Source organism: Mus caroli, chromosome 13, assembly GCF_900094665.2.
Source record: "Mus caroli chromosome 13, CAROLI_EIJ_v1.1, whole genome shotgun sequence".
NCBI lineage: Eukaryota > Metazoa > Chordata > Mammalia > Rodentia > Muridae > Mus > Mus caroli.
Window position 1 is genome coordinate 62,571,705 of NC_034582.1, and position 20,421 is coordinate 62,592,125.

A 20,421-nucleotide genomic window follows, 5' to 3' on the forward strand; every position below is an offset into this window, starting at 1 on the left:
GGCCTCGAACTCAGAAATCCATCTGCCTCTGCCTCCCAAGTGCTGGGATTAAAGGCGTGCTCCACCACCGCCCAGCTTATTCTTCTTTTAAATGGAGAGTATCCATTGGTCAATGTTCCTCCAGGTTTCCATTTCCTGTGATTACCAGCAAATGGGTAAAAATTATATCTCTAATTTGGTTTATAATCTTTTAGGTTCAACATCTGACATTCTTGGATTTCTGAGGCAGCATTAAGAGACAGAAGACAGAAAAGTGATAGGAGTCTGACCGTTAACAAACAGGACCGCATTTGTTAGTTCACACACTGAGAGACAGACTTACTCTCCTGGCAAACTGGGGAGTATAACAGATAATGAGGAGGCTGTGACCGTTTATAGGGGCAGATTGAGGGGGTTGGGAATGAAACAATTTTGCAGCACAAAATCAACCTTTCTCTCCTCAAGTTTCTCCTTTGCCAAACTGTTTTCCAAAGTTGAGACCTGTGTCTTGAAAGAGTGGATAGGTGGCCAAAGTCACCTGTAATATCAGAGCAGTCCTGCTTTACCACCAAGCAGAGTGGACTAGGTCCAGGGATCTTGGTCAGAAGTGCTGCTGATATAGGTAAGTCAGTCTGAGAGCATAAGAAGCTTGGACACACAGGATGTGGGACTTGTCTTTTTATGCCTAAAATAATAATGTCCTATCCCATCTGCTAGAGTCTGGCTTGTAAAAACAGGATTTCTGAGTGAATACAGCTGACCTTCTTCAAACTGACTTTCTGGTACAACCCACAGAGCAATGTTTTGGGGGATAGCCTGTCACCCAAGCTAATCTATCTTCCCCAAGAAGACATCACCAGGAGGAAGAGACTGCAGACCTGTAGAGGCCCCTAGAGAGCAGCATCTTCCCCCCTTCCAAGTCCCTCACCTGTCTCTACAAGGTTCATGCCAGGTTTCTCCCTTCATACAACCTCCACACCCATCACACACGTTCAGGGGACTTGATGCCCCTCTCTGTGTGTACTGATATGCAGTCTCATCTGTTATTCTCAGCCTATTTCCTGCCTTCCTTCTAATTGTTCTGTACTCATAAACTCAACATCATTCATATTGTCACAAATGACCATATTGCATCTTTTATCATCACTGAATTCTATCACAAATTAATCATGTGTTTCGCAGTTCCTTGGTTATTTTCTTCATGGTTTAGTTAAATTCATGAAAATTAAAGATGTTCATTTCTAACCACATTAAGATGAACTCAAAATCAAAGAAAAAGGGAATATAAAGAAAAACAATGTGTTTGAGTTAAAAGAATATAGAGTTGTTTTACAACTGAAAAGAATAAAGGAAGCTGTTATGAAGTCAGATACACAAACCTAATAAAACAACATTTAATTTTGCTGCAGATGGGCTGTCTGCTAGGACAAGCCTGAATTTTCTCCTAAAAATCTTATGTCCCATTCTCATAGAAAACTAACCCATATAAAAGAGCACACTGGCATTTCCCCTCAATGTCCAACAAGATGTCTAGAAATACTTGCCATTACATATTGCTTAGGTGAGCACGAGGACACAGATTTTAGAAGAAGAGTCATAAACTTCTTCAAAGACTACAAAACGTTCTTACAAGGCAGGAAGAAGCCCCCCAGGGTCATAGAAGACAGGGAACTTAAGGAGAATGAGTGCTTGATGCTCAAGAAATCAAAAACATCTGAAGGATGGAAATAACACAACAATCTAGGATTAGAAATGGGGATTCAATAAAGAGAAACACGGAAGAGGACTCTTGCAGAAATGAAGACAGAATTTAAAGCACCAAAGTATCCAAAAAGAAAACTTAAAAGAAAAACTTTCAATAGAGTGAATCAGGAGAAGACAGCATATAAGGACTTACAGATAAGGTAGATGATCTAGACAAAATAAGCTAAGAATATGAAATAAAATAAGAAAAAAATCTGTGGGAAGGAAACTTATAGGAAATGTTAGACAAGGTGAAAAGACCACATCTTCAAATTACAGGCATAGATGAGGGGGAAAAAATCCCCAGGCAATGGCTTAAATATTATCTTCAAGAATAACTTCTTAATCTTCTCTAAATTTTATATATATATATATATATATATATATATATATATATATATAATTTATATATTATTTATATAATATATATTACTAATTGGACAAGATCAGAAAACAAAATACTCATGGAATAATAAAATCTGTAAGTGAAAGAATACATTTATTAGGATAACAGCTGGATCTCTGAAAGCAAAAGAACCTGGAGAAATGCATTCCAAGTCCTAAAGAGGCTATGACATCCAACCTAAGCTGCTGTTTACCACTCAACTCTCTGCCGTACCTCAAGGAAGAAGAAAAGCTATCCAGAATAGAAAGAACATTACAAGAATTATATTCTAAAATCAAACCTATGGAAAAAACAGAGAACAACACTTTAGCCTGAAGAGAGATGAGCATAGCTAAGAGACTCTAGAAAGGAATCGGAAGCCAAAATTACTAAAACACAAAGGGCCACTGAGAACATAAACAACACTGAAAATAAGGAACACACTGACAATGAACACTTACATACTAGAACAAGTGATACCCACAGTTCTCCTTTCAAGATACAGGCCAGGAGAATGGATCAAGAAACAAACTTATGTGCATGTTGTCTACAAGAAAGAGAACTGAGTGACTTCTTTTCGATTTTTTTCAAACAAGACAGTTTTTCAAAATATTCCCTTATGATTTTCAGGGTTTTATTTTTTATTTTTATTTTTTGTATCTGTTATAATGTCTTCTTGTTCATTTCTGACCCTGATCATTTGGGTTGCTTATCTTGGTTAGCTGGGTCAAGTGTCCCTCAATCTTGTTTATCTCCTTAAAGAACCGTCTGTGAATTTGGTGATCATTTGAGTATTTTTATTTGACCTTGTTTCAATTATTTCCCTTCTCATTAGTTTGTTTTGTGTTGCTTGTTTGTTTTTCTTTCTTTTTATTCTTTGACTTTGACAGGATTTGAATTATGTTTGTTCTTGTTTATCCAAAATTTCTTCATTGTATCATTCAATCATTTTTCTGTGTTCTTTCTCATAGTTTCACATAGGCAATTAGAGCTGTAATCTTCATCCACAGGACTGCCTTCAACAAGTCCCAGAGATTTAGTTTTCTTGAGATTTTATTTTCATTCTTGAGCATGTTTTATATATAAATAAACAAAATTAAAGTGGAAGAAATTAACACCCTAAACAGACTCAAATCAAATGGGGAGATTGAAATTACAATAAATAGTTCCAGCTTAAAAAAAAAATTCTGTGCCCAGACGGATTCACAACAATTCTCTGAGGCATTCAAAGATCTACAATTAGTCCTTCTTCAACCATTTGATAAATATATGAACAGAAGATGCACCTACAAACAAATTCTATGAAGCTATTATCACTCTAATACCAAAATCAGATAGAGACCCAACAAAAACTACAACAAAAGAACTTTAGTAGCCAATACCCACAATGAAGTCAGAACCAAATTGCTCAAAAATATATATTGGAAAGAAAAACTTGCAAAGAAAATACAGACACACGTTAAAAACATTATTGACCATGACCAAGTTGGCTTTATCCCTTAAATGCAGAGATGGTTCATAATATGCAAGTAAATATATGCAATAAATGACAGAATATTAGGAACAAAAATCTCATGATCCGCTCAACAGGAGAAGATTCTTTAATGTACTCCAATAAGTTTTTATGATAAAAGTGCTAGAGAATGTAGGGTGAGAGGGGTGTTTCTTCAAGGGAAGGAATGCAAAACCGGTTTCCCAGACAAAGGTTAGGACAGATTGCTGGTGTGCTGAACTTTATTCTATCACTGTGGCTAGAATCTCTACTGCCACTGGGTCTCCTCCAAGATGCTTCTTGTTATTAGTTTTTCTTATTCATTTTAAGACTGTTTTTCCACTTCATCTATAAAACCTATGTTGATAGACTTGACTATGAGTATCCTCTTATTCACATATGATATGTATTTAGCTAACACTGTCTCTAGGAAATTTACATATGCTTTATTGTGCATTTAGGATTTACGTAATTATCACCAGAAGAGTTTTCATCCAATTGTGCTTGTGCGTGAATATGCCTATAAAAAACAAGTGTAGGTCAAATCTACCTCCTCCTGCCCCATTTAAACAAAGAACTGCTAATGTGTTGGGCAAACTGTCTTCCTGCCTTCTCTGCCTTGTTATTTGGATGGTCATGAAGGCCAAGAAGCCCTGCAGAGATTCTGTTTGGGAGCATAAGAGAGAGAATAGGATTCTCCCCTTACCTCTCTTCTACCTCCATCAGACTCCTGAACCATACAGACAGGAGCATGCTGTCCTCTGAAAGGGTCCACTCAGCAGCTGACTCAGACAGATAGACACCCATAGCCAAGGAGTAGATGGAGCTTGGGGACCCTTATGGAAGAATAGGAGGAAGGAAGGGCCCTGAAGTGAATAGGAACACCACAGGAAGATCAACGGAATCAACTAACCTGGACCCTTGGTGCTCTAAGAGTCTGAACCAACAAGCAAAGAACATACATGGGGTGGACCTAGTCCTCCCTGCACATCTATAGCAGATGTGTAGCTTGAACTTCATATGGGTCCTGAACAACTGTAATGGGGGATACCTCAAACCTGTTACCTGTACCTGGGATATGGTCTTCTAGCTGGGCTGTCTTGTTAGGGCTCAGTGGGAAGCACCTAGCCTCACAAAGACTTGAAGTGCCAGGGTGGGAAGCAAACCCGGGGGACCCCCACCAACTCAGAGGAGAAGGGTAGGGGAATGGGGAAGGATTGTGGGTAACCAGGAGTGGGCAGTGAGTAGGATGTAAATTGAATATGTAAAAAAAATTAATTAAAAAGAAAATAGAGAGACAGAATGGAAGGTACATATGACCTCATGGGGGAAACTGGGAAGAACTGGGAAGCTCTAATTAGGGGAGTGGAAGAACATAAATATGGATTTAAAAGGGAACCTTGGAGCTCTTACTCCAACTCCCTACCTGCCTGTAGCTCATCTAGACAAACCTAACAGTGGTCACCGTGATACCTAAACCACAAAAAGACTCAACAAAGAAAGACTATTTCAGACCAATTTTATTTATGAACACTAATGCAAAAATACTCAATTAAATACACACAAACCAAACCCAAGAACACATCAAAAATATCATCCAGCTTGATGAACGAGACTTTATCCCAGGAACACAGGAGTGGTTCAATATATGAAGGCCCATCAACTAAATCCACAATATAAACAAACTGAGACAAGCAAATATTTCATGATAGTCTCCTTGGATACTGAAAAAAAAAAACTTTGAAAAAATCCAACTCCCCTTCATGTTAAAAGCCTTGGAGAGATCAGCAATACAAAGTGCATAACTAAACACAAGAAAAGCAACATACAGCCAGCCAATAGCCAACATCAAATTAGATGGAGAGAAACTTAAAGCAGCTCCATTAAAATCATGGACAAGACAAGGCCGCCCATCTCCCCACATCTCTTCAATCTAGTACTTGAAGTTCTAGCAAAAGCCATAAAACAACAAGAAGGGGATACAATTTGGAAAAGAAAAAGTCAAAGTATGGATATTCACAGATGATATGATAGCATGCACAAGTGACCCCCAAAACTCTACCAGAGACCTCCTACATCAGATAAACATCATCAGCAAAATGGTTGGATACAAAATCTGCTCAAAAAAAAAAAAATCAGTGGCCCTCAGTTATATGAACAATAAACAGAGTGACAAAGAAATTAGGGAAACAACTATCTTCTCATTATCCTCAAATATTATAAAATATCTTGGTGTAACTCTAACCAAGTAATTGAAAGACCTATAAAACAAGAACTTCAACTCTCTGAAAAAGGAATGTAACTAAGATATCAAAAGATGGAATGATTTCTCATGGTCATGGATTAAGTAAGATTAACAATAAAAATGGCTATCTTATCATAAGCAATCTACAGATTCAATGCACTTCCCATTAAAACTACAACATAATTCTTAACAGACCTTGGAAAAACAATTTTCAACTTCACATGGAAAAAGCAAAACAAAACTGTATACCTAAAACAATCCTGTACAATAAAATGACCATCCCTGATTTCAAGCTGTACCACAGAATAGTAAAACAAACAAACAAACAAATAAAACAACAACCACAAATGCATGATATTGGTACAGAAACAGAGAGGTTGAGGAACTGAATCAAATACAAGATCCTGAAATAAACCCATACACCTATGAACATTGATATTTTTTTTTTTACTAAGAAGACAAAAACCATCCAATGGAAAAAGAAAGCATCTTTAACAAATGGTAGCTGTCTAACTGGATGTCTGAATCTAGAAGAATGTAAATAGATCCAATTTATTATCCTGCAAAAACTCAAGTCCACATGGATCAAAGACCTCAACATAAAACCAGATACACTAAATCTAATACAAGAGGAAGTATAAAGTAGCCTTGAACACACTGGTACAGGAGACAGCCTCCTGAACAGAACACCAAATAGCTCAGGCACTAAGATCAGTAACTAATAAATGGGGCTTCATGAAACTGAAAAGCTTATGCAAGGCAAAGGTCGCTGTCAATAGGAAAAAATTGGTAGCCTACAGAAGGGGAAAAGATCTTCATCAACCCTATGTCTCATGGGGGGGTGATACCCCCAAAAATATAATGAACTCAAAAAGGTAGACACCAACAACCCAAATAAGCCAATTTAAAAACGGGTTAAAGAGCTAAGCAGAGAATTCCTCAACAGAGGAATCTCTAATGGCCAAGAAAGACCTTTAAAAGGTCCAACATTCTTAGCCTTCAGGAAAATGCAAACCAAAGTGACTGAGATTCTACTTTACACCCAGCAGAATGGCCAAAATCAAAAACTCAAGCCACAGCACATGCTGGCAAGGATGTGAATCAGGGAGAACACGCCTCCATTGCTGGTGGGAGTGTCAAGTTGCACAACCACTATAGAAATCAATTTGGCAGCTTCTCAGATAATTGGGTATAGTTCTACCTCAAGACCCAGCTATACCATGGTCATATACCCAAAAGATGTTCCACCAAACTTACAAGGCACTTTGCTCAACTACATTCGGAGCAACTTCATTCATGATATCCAGAATCTGGAAACAATACAGATATCCCTCGATGAACAAATGGATAAAGAAAATATGGTTCACTTACACAGTGAAATGCTGCTCAGCTATTGAAAATAAGGATATCAAGAATTTTTCAGGCAAATGGATGGAACTAGAAAACATCATACTGTAGGCTTAGAAATTTCAAGACTTACTTAATTAGAGTTCTTGAACGCTTCAACTTTCCCTCTAGCCCACGTACCAGAGGTAAGGGGAAAGAAAGGTTAATTATTTGGATTGTGCAAACACAGGATCATACCAAGTCCAAGATTATTCTGTGGCTATACAGCCATGTATTGTGATGATTCAGGTCACAGCGGTGTCTATTAGAAATTCCTGTTCAAACGGAGGCGTCCATAAATCTAACAATTCATTCCAAGGGAATAGGAACTAACATTCCACACAACAGTTGCCCTCACAAGACTCTCTGTTCCAGCACACTAGGAAGTTCTGTAAATCCCGAGAATCTGACTATAGCCATGTGATCACGGGTCAGCTAGGCAGAGCATGTTCTTCAGCAAAGTTGAGTGCGCTCCCTTCAGCATCTCAGGTACAGGCAGTCAGCAGAACCAGATTGCCCTGGCTACCCTGTTGTTTTCCAACCTTCTCCTCTTCAATCCTGCTCCCGGGGGCAGTGGCCCATCCTAGGTCAGCACAGCATCTCCAGGTCAGCAGCTTCCCCTGTCTCCCAACCAGCCTGAGTCAGCTCCCTCCGCGCCCGACCCGCCACCCTACACAGTCCCTCTGGATCAGCAGGAAGGCGTTGCTCCCTGCACCAACCTCCATGTCAGAGATCCAAGCCCAGTTCTGAGCAGGACAGTCCCCTAACTTTGGGGGAGAAGCGAGGTTTAAGAACGAACCCGGAAGTTCAATACTGACAGCCCCTTCTGGTGATGTCATAATTGTTGGGACTACATTTCCCACAAGTCAGTGCAAAGGACTTCCAGGAACACACCAAATGGGTTTTGTGCACTGCCTGGGTACCTGCCCTCCTGTGAGCAAGTGAAATTAGAAAGAAACAGTCTTCTGCACATGGGCAGCCACAGGGCATTCGGGCTTTTTTTGAAGTGCTGTGGTCTCAGCACGCGATGTTAGCCTGTGAGTCGAGCCTTTAGTAATGTTAATCATACATGCTAGTTATTTCTGCCAAAATGTGATTTTAAAGCTCAAATCTACTTATGAAATCATACTAACACATGGAAAAATCATGCTTTCATGGTCTGCTTTACTTAAAAATAAGGAAGCAGGAAGGTAATGTAGGACTGTGCATTTCTTTAATGAAACCACGCTTGGTGATCCCGCCTGACATGCAGCATCTCAGGTGCTTAAGACAGAAGAACAGGAAATCAAAACTAGTCACCACCGGGTGTTCTCTGAGCACAGGCTTTCCTCCTCCCCATCTCCCAAGAGGAGGCACAGAGCTCCTGGGATCACACTGGTGTGTCTACTGACTCTTGGTACACTGTGCACTATAGGATTTCCCTTGTTCCCTTTGATGTTCCTTATGGAATTTCCTCTCTGTCCTGATCACGCCATGATTCATGTTTCAGACTATTTAAATATTTGGTATATGTCTTGAACTCCCCTCATTTCTAAGCAGAACACTGAGATGATTCCTCCTTGAATACAAAGGTGTTAGAAATATGTCCCTACGACTGTCAAGTGAGCTCAGTGTAGTAAAGAAGCTGCATTGGGACCATGGAGTACTGAGAATGCCCATCTCTTCTTAGGAAGATTTATTGCTGGGCAGTTTGTGTTTGAGACAAAGGTACACACCCATTATAAGGAAGGCTTCATGCTTCCATGATGCATACAGATTAACAAGGAAGCTGTTTTAGTGCAGAGACTATGTGAAGTTCCTGTTCAATTCTTGTATTCCAGGCAGTGTGCTAACCCAGGGATGCAGCTCCTCTTAGAGAAACTAGAGTCATCAAGCAGTATTAAACAATACCCCTAATACATTAATCTGGACACTTGATTGGCATGTCTGTTTAGAATGAAGTCATGACTAGTCTGTACTCCTCCTGAAGGCTGCAGGAAGGGCATTGCCAGCAACCATAAGTACTGCTAGGCTTTCAATATGTGAGTGTACTGACTGAGAAGGAACTGACTCATCTGAGAGGTGCTGATCTGTGAGGATGAAACCTCAACTGTTCTGCAGTTTCCATTTCCTCCTAGTGAAATTGGTTAATTCAAGAGGAGGAGGAGGAGGAACTAATATGGTGTAGGCACAAACTGAACATGCAGACTCTAGAGAAAGCCTCATTCAGCATGATGTTAGCGGCCCAGGCATACTTACAGAAAGTTTACCATAGTCTGATTCTCAAGCCTTATATGCTTGTTTAGACCATGTTGAAAGTTTTAGCTTTATTGCCTACACTATCATTTTATAGTAACTTAATACTTTAAGTTTCTCCCATAGAAACATTCTCCATTCAATGTGATGTTTGGCCAAATTCCTTTTAAAAATCTATGCTTACAGTAAGCTAAAGAGATTGTTCAGGAGTTGAGAGTAATTAAATTCTTACAGAGCATGAGTTCGTTTTCTAACATTCACATCGTGGCTCACAAGCACAGTTCTAGAGGACCAACCCAACTCTTGACATCATGAAGCTCATGTAGAAGAGAGGAGAGGAGCACAGGGACATAGACAGACAGACAGGTGTGCACGTGCACACACACACACTGCTAGTAAAATTATATATGTGTGTGTATACATATATAAAAATGTATGTATATATACATATATGTATGTATATATGTACATATATATAATTAAAAGTATTTATGGGGCCTATGGTGGTATGTTTCTTTGATTCTAACAGTTATGGGTCAGAGAGACTTGGATCTCTGTACTTCAGAACAGCTTGGTCTTTTGAGTGAATTTCAGGAATGTCAGCACTACACAGAACAACCCTATCTGGAAAACACTGATGAAAAAAATTCAGGCCTCATGTTTGAACAAATTTGATGTTTGTACTGGCTGGTTCTGTGTCTCAACTTGACACAAGCTGGAGTTATCACAGAGAAAGTAGTCCCCTTGAGAAAATGCTTCCATGAGATCCAGCTGTAAGGCATTTTCTCAATTGGTGATCAAGGGTGGGAGAGCCATCCCTGGGCTAGTAGTCTTGGGCTCTATAAGAAAGCAATCTGGCCGGGTGTGGTGGCGCTCGCCTTTAATCCCAGCACTCGGGAGGCAGAGGCAGGCGGATTTCTGAGTTCGAGGCCAGCCTGGTCTACAAAGTGAGTTCCAGGACAGCCAGGGCTACACAGAGAAACCCTGTCTCGAAAAACCAAAAAAAAAAAAAAAAGCAATCTGAGAAAAATATTTTCAGGAAAAGCATGGAAGAAATTTTTTCTAACCTAAAGAAGGAGATGCCTATAGAAGTACAACACCTGTTTAGATCGTCAAAATATTAGAGCAAAAAAGAAAGTCATAGAGGCAAAGGGGAGGTGGGTTTGGGATGGAGGTTTTGCAAAAGAGAAACTGGAATGGGGCTATCATTTGAAATGTAAACAAATAAAATGATTATTAAAAAAGAGAGAGGGAGAAAAAAGAAACTCCCATATATAATATTTATCCTTTACAATTAACTAATATGTATACCAGAAGAAGAAGAAGAAGAAGAAGAAGAAGAAGAAGAAGAAGAAGAAGAAGAAGAAGAAAACGAAGAAGAAAGAGAGAGGCAGGAACTAAGGTATAAAACTGCTAGCTCAGTAAGGTACCTTTAAGTTTTTAACTATATACACAGCCCACTTCCCTGCACTGCTCTGCTTTCTTCTAGGTGCACCCCCACCCCCTCCCCTCACCCCCATAGACCTTCAGGCCGTGCTGCTTTCCTGGACCAACCTCTGTGTTAGAGACACAACAGGAATGTACAGCAGGGCGGGACTCTTGCCCGATTTTGAGAAAGACTCATGTGCAAACCAAAAGCCTTATGAGGATTTCCTAGATGGTTCTCTGTGACGTCACAGTATCCAGACTACATCTCCCAGAAGTCTGTGCGAAGGAATTCCTGGAACTCAGGTAGGGTGATTGCTACTGTTGCTGAATTTGTTTATGGGAACCCACAGTAGAGTATGGGAGAAAGATGCAGAGGCTGGAGGACAGCCATGGGGAATCAGGCTCGTCACCGTCAGATCCACAACAGGAGCTATGAGAATGTAAGTCGAGCCTGTGACAGAAATGTTAGGCTTACAAGTCCTTTCTGGTCTGTATGTTGTAATTTTAATCTTATTACAGCCTGAAGAAATCACGCTGACTCGGTTGTGCTTTAAAATATGTAAGTAATACAATAGTGTGGGAAAGAAAATCATCTTAAGAGTCACTAATTTCTTCTAACTCCCAGCGGCTCTTGATGCCTCTTTGGTTTTCACGCTCACCGAGAATGTCCTGTTTGACATGGCACCAAAATTCTTTCAAACTTACAAAACATTTGTCCAGCCCCATACTTAGTGGCCTTTCAACTTAAGGACACTTGACTGTAACTTTACTCTTTTTTCAAAGTCTACTTTTAGGGATGGTCCTTAAGCACTTTACCCTCCCTTCTAGCACACCACCCACCAGAGGCAGTGAGAAAAAGAGGATGTGGGGCAAGTGGACTTGTGAAGAAAGGTTCTTTGGAGCAACTCCCGTCTGCATTTTCAGGAAGTCAGCAAGCAGTTCAATTGATAGTTCAGCGGCGGCAGCTCAGTCCACTTTCAAACACTTCCTGGATACACCAGAAGTCCAGTTTGGTGGAGTCGGGATAGCAAACTCAAATCAGCAGCAGTGGCAGGAACAGCTAGGCCTCAGCCAAATCAGCACGAGGGCCCAGGAGGTATGCCAGAAGTTCTCTGCTTGTGCCTCTCTCAGTAAAGCTGAGATCCTTGAAGACTTGAGACCAACAAGCACTGCACAGCCGGCTGCACCAGCAAGCCAACCTTCACTGTCCTACACTTCCTCCAAATATCATGAGTCCTCCATGGGTCTTGCCACAGCACATGTCTTGCCTCAGTGCGTGTGTCTGTCTCAGCTTACATCACTCTGTCAATCAGCCTGAGTCTGTGGAAGCCACAAGAAACTGCAGCATGGCAGCAGCAGTTTTTATTTTTTCTTTTCTTTTTTTTTAAATATTTATTTATTTTATGCCTGTGAATACACTGTTGCTCTCTTCTGATACCTGAAGAGGACATTGGATCCCACTACAAATGGTTGTTGTGAGCCACCATGTGGTTGTTGGGAATTGAACTCAGAACCTTTGGAAGAGCAGACAATGCTCTTAACCACTAAGCCATCTCTCCAGCCCCAGGAGCACAAGTTTTTTTGGTGCATTTCTCTTTGTGGAGTCCTGACAAATGTCTGCTTCAGCGAAATGTTCTTTCGTGTGTCTGCTTTAGCAAAATGTCCTCTCACCTGTGTCTGCTTCAGGAAAACACTCCCTCACATGTTTGCCCCAGCAAACCCCCATGTGACACAACTGACTTTCCAAAGAACCCTGAAGTTTCCACTTCACTTGACACTCTCTTGAAACTCATTATCCATTCTGCTATCCCAACAGCAGCGATTGTTGAAAAAATTAACCAGCACGCAATTGCTTTTCTCACTTATTTATACTCCAAACACATTTGTTGGATGTTTGCTAAGTGTGCAGTTACCTTAAAGGAACCCCGTGCAAGGTGAGCAGACTGGACTGGTTCTGCGTTCTTGTGCTCACATCCTGAGGTAAGGGAGGCAGGACTTGTCCACCTGCCTGTGGTGACTGTAGGAGCCTCCTGAGCAAGAGCTGCATCCTTGGCAGGAGTGGGGCTTCCGGTCTGCATTTCTTTACCTTTCTGAGACCTCAGGAGATCTGGCGGTGGAGACGCAGCACCTGCATGGAACAGTGTATGGTACGAATGCTTCAGTGTTGGGACTCTGCTTTGGCAAGGCCCACAGAAACCCCTCTCCACTTGGTGAGGATCTGTGGGGAATTTGGTGGCCTCTATGTATATTCCCTAGGTTTCATGTACTACAATCCTCTCTTTACTTTTGCCATGCTGTCGATACTCATAGCTATATTTAATTTTAGTTTGTTGGTCAGAGGCAAGAGCAGGATCATTCATGCTAAAAGCCTTGTGTATGATTCTGTTTTTCTCAATTGTGTTGGGAAAGCCTCTTCTCTTCTCTCTGCCTGTATAGATTCTCCAGATGTGACCATTAATCACACATTTTGGGGTACATAATTGTATTGCTGGAGCAATAGCCACAGTCACACTGAGTAAGCCTCTGGCAGTTGTGTAGAGCAGTGGACTCTGCTTGCCTAACTGTTCTGAGGAAGCTATGTCTAATCAACAGAGACCTAAACTGAGGTAGCTATGTGATGAGAATTGGTTCTAATACTTTGTCTTATTCAGCTCCCAGTCCCCAAGTTGGCTTTGATTGGGAATAAAGTGGACAAAGGTGACTGGCTTGGCATGGTGAAACAAGCAGGAGTTTTAGATTGCATAAGTAAAGACTGAGGTAGAAGGAGGAGAAGAGAATTGCCATGGCTCGGGGGCAGAAGGATCAGATGTAAGAGCTGCAAGAGAGAAATCATCCAGCAATGTAAGTGGAAAGGGAAAGCGGCCCTATAGGTGGGTGGGTGGACTGCTCAGAAGGTAACAGGGCAACAAAGATAAAATATAGATTTAGAAAGTGTGAAGCATGGAATACTGGAGGGGAGTCTGTGATAGCCATGGGGAGGTTTAGAAGTGACCCATTAATATAAAATTAGCTGGTGTGTGTGTATGTGTGTTTCATTTTCGAATCCAGAGCTCTTGGGCAGGTGCAACGCACGGGCAACCTGCCTGGAGCCAAAGCAGATTAACAATTCACTGCTACAACTATGCATCATCAACAGAAATTAAACACAGTTCCTGGAAAGATGATATCAGGAATTGATAGGCGCTTATCAGGAAAGGTCGCTGAGTACAATGAGTGTCTTTCTACAATTAAAAAGTATTAAAGTATTATGACACAGGGGTGATATGTGATAACTGGACATATACCCCCAAATGTTTAATCTGTCTCTTACCTTGCATGACTGTGTAACCACCTTTGCTACCCTCTGGGTATGTGCTCATGCGTCTAGGGCATGCCTAGCTAATCATTTTGGGCCAGCAGGAAGCAGGAAGTGGAACTAGTGAGCGATTTTTGTAATGATGGGGTTTTTATAAAGCTAATGTAAATGATTTAACAAATAACCAATCATGTCACTGCTTGAGTGAGCAGGATTGTGATTGGGTAAATAAAGATGGCTCAAGCTATTTGGGACCACTTGCTTGAAAGTCAACAGGTGATCAGTGTCTTCATTTGTGCCAATGGCCCTTTCCTGTCTTAGGACCTGAACCTTGTTGCTGGACCTGGCCATTGGCAGAAATCTTACCGGCCATAGAGGCCAGAGCCCATACTCACTGTGTCCAGAGGCTGTGTGTTGGTATTCCTTCTCAGATGGGAAGGGGTCCTGTGACTTGGGAGCCAGGGAACCACACAGTTCTCTTGGTGGGACAGAGTCCTAATGGAAGGGTAACCTGAAACACAGAAGCCCAGGAACTAAACAGTTCTGATGTGGGGCATTGTTCTGATGGAAGAGTATCCTGAAACACGGGAGATCTGGAACCACATAGCTCTGAGAGGAAGCCTCGACAGCAGAGGTGTTACATGGGAGAGTATCAGGAGCTTCATCCCTGCTCCACTTCTTAGCTTCTTCCCTTCTTTGCTTCTTTCAATGACAGAGTCACAAGCAGCAGCAAATCTTATAAAAGAGATTTATTGGTAGGATTGAATCCAGGGCTTGGAGGGATAAATCTAGGGGTGGCTGCCTTTGCTCCCAGCAGAAGGCACCAGGGAACTGAACAGTAGGGAGCTTCTATAGTATTTCCTAGAGTAGAGAGCGTTTCCGTGGCTGAGCTTTTCAGGGTGAGGGTTGGAGAGATTTCAAGTTCTGAGCATGAGGAGCTCAGGGATTGATGGGTTTTCCTGTTTGGGGATTGCTGGGATTTTTCTTCTTGTAGGGCAGAGTCTGGACCCACTCCCACCTCAGGATGAGAATAGCAGTTACAGCCCTTAGAAAATGATCACTAGGGCCATTAGGCCAGTCTGGGAGCAGGGCCTGCTTGCTGATGCTCCTCAGGTTGGGGCCTGGCCACATTCCTGCCTTGGGGGCATACAAAGTTTACTCACAGTTGGTGTGAATGGCCAACAGTGTGGGGTCATATTTTCCCTGTTGGAGAGGAGTGTATTTGTCTGGCTTTCAAGTTACAGAGTCCTAATGTCTGCTGTTCTGCTAGGTCTCTGGGTCTGCTTCCTTTGAGATAGGATACTCCGTCTATCCCTGAGATAGCTTTGCCTTACTCCTGTGTTCTACCTTGGTTTATGCTCCAAGAAGCCTGGATACTCTTGGTTTTGTTTCCATTTTTCCATTATAGAAAACAATTGTCTTTGGAGTACAGATAATATTACAAATCTAGAAATGTATGCTGTTTTAGCTAACCGAGAAGGCTGGCTCTGTTGTTAGGATTTGGCATCGGCATCCACACATCACATCCAACCATGTGTGACTCTAAGGTTCTTCTGTCCTGAGTCAGTGCCCCTGAGTCTGAGACAGGTGTTGAGGGGTGGTTGTGTGCACTGTTTTTTCAGATGTTGATTTCTATGCCCAGATGTCTGGTTGCAGTCTGAACAATGGCATGGTCAACCATCTCCAATATCTACGTTATATAAAAATTGTTTTCCATCTGTAGCTGCTGGTATTCTAATTTTAATTTGGGTCTGCCTGAGATGCCAAATCTCTTAAGTTCAGACTCCATTTTAGAAACCCTGACTTAAGTTTGAACTCAGGTAAACTAACAGGCTGGTACCTAGCATTAGTTTCCAAGTTGCCCCCCCCCCAACAAAACCAGAGCATAGCTCTAGTCTCTAGGCTAATCCCCCAAAGACCAGAGTTTCCAGTTACACCCTCAACAAGACCAGTGTCTCCAGGTTATTCCCCCAACAAACCTGCACTCCCAGGTTACAATCCCACCCCCTGCCTAACAGCCACCAATGCAGAGGGGAGCAGAAGTTAAGTTTATGATACAACTCCCAGCACCAGCCAATTATGTTAAAGGCCACAGGAGCTTTCCAATTTAGAGGCTTGCACATGTACTCCCTGCTTGCTGCTTACTATAAAGCCTTGCCCCAAAAGCCATTTGGGGCTCCCCCACCACCCAAACTGTCCTGCATGAGGGCGGTGCATTGTGGGGGCAGGTAGCTCAAATAGAATAAAGACCATGCTGTGAATTACATCAGATTGGCTCCTGTCTGTTTTGGGGGGGGGGCACTTACATTTCCCTGGCTCAATAGGAGGTTATTTATGCTCAACCTATGTGCAGTAATACAGACATTCCCTGCTTACTGCCTACAGATCAAAATGTATAATGCTCCGCTCCTTCTTCAACACCATATTTGCCTGCAGATCCATGAAGGCTTGAGAAATAAGTATGTCATCCCATAGGAAAACCATATATTGAGCTAAGAACAGAGATTATATTTCATGGTACCTTAGAACAATGTCATACAAGAGATTATGTATTTCACTTTATAGAATTTGAAGAATTAAGATGTGTACACATATTGGTACATTATACTATTGATACATATTCAGAATCCCAGTGGGGTTTTGCCTTGAGTTCTTGCCACGGACCACCCCAGTCGGGTATGGGGGTCCCTGGAATGAGGGTCCGTAAAGTCTAAGTGGGTAAGCATTCAGCAGTGACAAACAGAAACAAACTCAGAGGCAGTTTGAATCTGAGTGTATTTTGCAGCTCTCAAGCAGGGACTTTTATATATTAAAAGAACAAATATTACAACTCTTAGAAGATGTGTTCAGTGAAGCAGTCACAAATACCATCATTATTTTGGCACAGTAAAGCACAAAAATCAAGCAAACATTACAACCCTGAAAAGATTTACTCAGTGAATCACAAACTGAATAGGTAACATCATGATTAATAGAAATCATTCAAGTATAACAACTGTGAAAGGATATAATCAGTGGGGCAGCCATCCAAGGCTAGAGGCATATTTCCATTATTCTCGCCTAAGATCTTGGCCTAGGCTACCAGGAACATGTAAATAAGAAAAGGAATAAGACAAAACAAAACATATAAATTGAGAACTACGGTTCAATATTTTGTTCTGGCCGATTCCAGGAGGCCTCCTCCTTTTGAAGTTTTTGCCTCAGTCTGTGGACCTTGTCACACAGATTCTCCTGGGGTTGATGTGGGAAATTCTGATAAGGATGACTCTCAGATTGCACACTTATTAGAGATGATGGCTATCTTGGAGATGCAGGGCAGATTAAAACTGGCAATACTCAGGCATATGCATCCGAATAGGACAGGAGAATATTTTAAACATTATGTCATGAAACCTGTTACCAGTGTAGCTTACAACTCTATAGATCAAGCAACTTTAGAGATCTAGCAGGACTTTAAAGGAAATGCTCATAGAACAGAGGGGGATTTAGATCTCACACAGAGAGATTAAACAATGCTTTATTGACGTTGGGGTCTTGACTATCAAGAAGCAGATAACACAGCTGTTAAGATATACTAGAGTTTTGAAGAGACTGATGAATTAGATCAATACACACACACAATACTACCATATATATATATATATATATATATATATATATATATATATATATGGTAGTATTGTAGCAGAGGGCAGGATATATGTTGCACTAGGGAAGAGATGTTGCCTTTATTTCAACAGGAATTGGTGAAAATCAGATTTGACAAGAGGAGACCCCTCAAGATATTGGCTGCAGATAGAAAGTAGTAAGGAAAAAAACAAAACCAAACAAACAAAATACAGGCAAAATATATGCTGAATATCCTACATGGGGACAGCTCTCAGGACGACTGAGACATTAAAACGTCTCCAGCTAGACTTTCAGCTATGCATATTCTATAAATCTTGTTTGCTACAGTGTAATCAGGACTTATACCATACTTTCAAATGACATAGATAAAAATTTATATTGCAGTTCGGTTGTACAATCCAAATTAACTTATAAAGAGAGACAGATGCTTTCCCTGCTCAAACAGATACCAAAGAAACATCTTTTTAGCTAAATTGTGCACACTGCACATTCAATACACGTGTAAAGACAAAACGTGTATTACCGCTAAAAGTTTTTATGTTCACAGAGAAAAACATACAAGCAACCCTGAAAAGATTCACCTTGAGGATTGTGATAGAATATGCTTGGCCCAGGGAGTGGCACTATGAGGAGGTGTGACCTTGTTGGAGTAGTTGTGATCTTGTTAGAGAAAGTGTTACTGTGGGCTTGGTCTTTAAGACCCTCCTCCTAGCTGCCTGGAAAGCAGTCTCCTCCTATTTGCTGTATAATGTCAGGATAATCTGACCTGGGCTAAATTATATCACTCCCCACTTATTTTAGTTACCTTCAAATCTTTGATTTTTATGAAGAGGCAGGGACTGAGCCCCTGGAGTCATTTGTCCCAATGCAACCTGTCAACACACAAAGTAACAACCTGTTCATTAAGCAGTTCCAGATCGTTAGACCTTATGTAGCAGACTCAATAACATTTCTAATCAGAGACCAGTTTTGATTGTTGGGATTGAGACCTGGGACAAGTGGCTATTGTGCTTATTTAACACACCAAAGCAGACCTTGGCCTCAAGGTTCTCCCAGTATTCCTCAGTCTCTAGCAACATTTCCAGACCAGGGACTGGGCTTCCTCTCCACCAGAGGGCCTTCACTATATAATACAGACATTGTGGAGCTCTCTGTCTCCTTCTCTCTTTCTCCTACTTCTCTTTTCATCCCCCCATCTCTCTGTCTGCATGTGCACGCTCTTCCTTTTTTCCCCCACTTTCTTGGCTCCCTCTGGCTCCCTCTGCACATTGACTTCCTTGGCCTCATTCTTGGAACCAGTGAATCTACCTGAGAGCTGCTCCCAATAAACCTGTCTTTATACTTTGTCTTGAATTGTCTTATTTCATTGGAATAGAATCCTGTCATTTGGTATGAAGACTTGGAAGAGTTGAGCCCTGTCCCCCAAGCTTAGCATGCCAGGCTAAGCCTGGCCACATGGGCTGCTCCTTCTCTCCATGTTTCTCTTCACCTGACACAACTGACTTTGCAGTAGGTGAGCTATCCTTTCCCAGTCACTGTCAAGAGGTACCAGGCTCCTCTTCCATGGCTCAAGATCCCTTTTATCTCATGCCAAATGTCTCATCTGTGCAAGCTCAAGTCTGTTCCATTGAAAGATAGTCTTCTTTCTGTCGAGCCTTGGGATTCAGAGACATCTGAGCTGCTGACCTCAGGCTATCCACATATCCCACCCCGCTGTATGACACCCCACCCCCACCCGCTGGCTTATGAGCAGGATGCTACCCATCGAGTCTTCTGGGTTACCAGCAAAGGCTAGGAAAATTTCCACCACCACATCTAAAACTCAACTGCTAGACACCTTGGGAGTGTCTGCTGCAAAATTTATCCAAATTGAATTTGTCACAGACTTTGCATGGACAACTTCAGTCTGATCTCCCCAAGTTCAGGGATTTTGGAAACAGTTCTCTCAACCCTCCCTCTCCTTCACTACAACATCTGTCCCAGACACAAGGGCTGCTTGAACCAAACTGATGATCTGACCCTCCTGAGGTATGTACAAATTATTTGTTTGTGAATCAAAGGGCAAATTCTATAGAATGCGATTCTTTAGCCTGTTGTGATTTTCATGTGGCCCTGGATCTCTGCCTGCCCACACAGACTGTGCACCCTTCCCATTCCTGGATTTCTGTAGCCAGTTTGCACTAAACCAAGCACTCTCTCTCCTCAATGAACCCACCCTGGCCCCATTCAAAGGCCAAAAATTGGCACACCTCATTTCCAAATTCCACTTCCATGGCAAATGATTCCCAAATATATCCAAACTCGCTCTGTTCTAAACTTAAGGTTCTACTTCCTGTTAAGTCTTGGGTAACTGCGGTCTGTCTGGCCAGCCAATTTTGCTCTTACTAATGTTTAACAAGGAAACTTTCTCATGTGCTGTTACTAGGAAACAGGTACATTGGTTCAGATCTCTGTATCTTGATACAGAATTAAGGTCATATTTTAGTTCAAACATACTATATATATATCAACTCCTTTTAAGGTATTGTAATTATGTAATTTTTAAATATTCAAAGTAAAGTTCTGTTTTATTTTGTTTTTGATTTTTTTTTTTTTTTTTTTTT

The 20,421-nt window shown here is 41.4% G+C and overlaps 1 protein-coding gene and 1 long non-coding RNA gene across 2 annotated transcripts in view; one reads left to right on the forward strand and one right to left on the reverse strand.

Annotated features, from left to right (window-relative positions):
- The window catches only part of LOC115029106 (zinc finger protein 728-like), a 45,079-nt gene that overhangs the window by 8,578 nt on the left and 16,080 nt on the right, over window positions 1-20,421 (reverse strand).
- LOC110308545 lies at window positions 11,185-15,908 on the forward strand. Its single transcript, XR_002379571.1, has 4 exons — window positions 11,185-11,333; window positions 11,722-13,136; window positions 13,552-13,734; window positions 14,510-15,908. It is a non-coding gene; the product is annotated as an uncharacterized LOC110308545 (long non-coding RNA).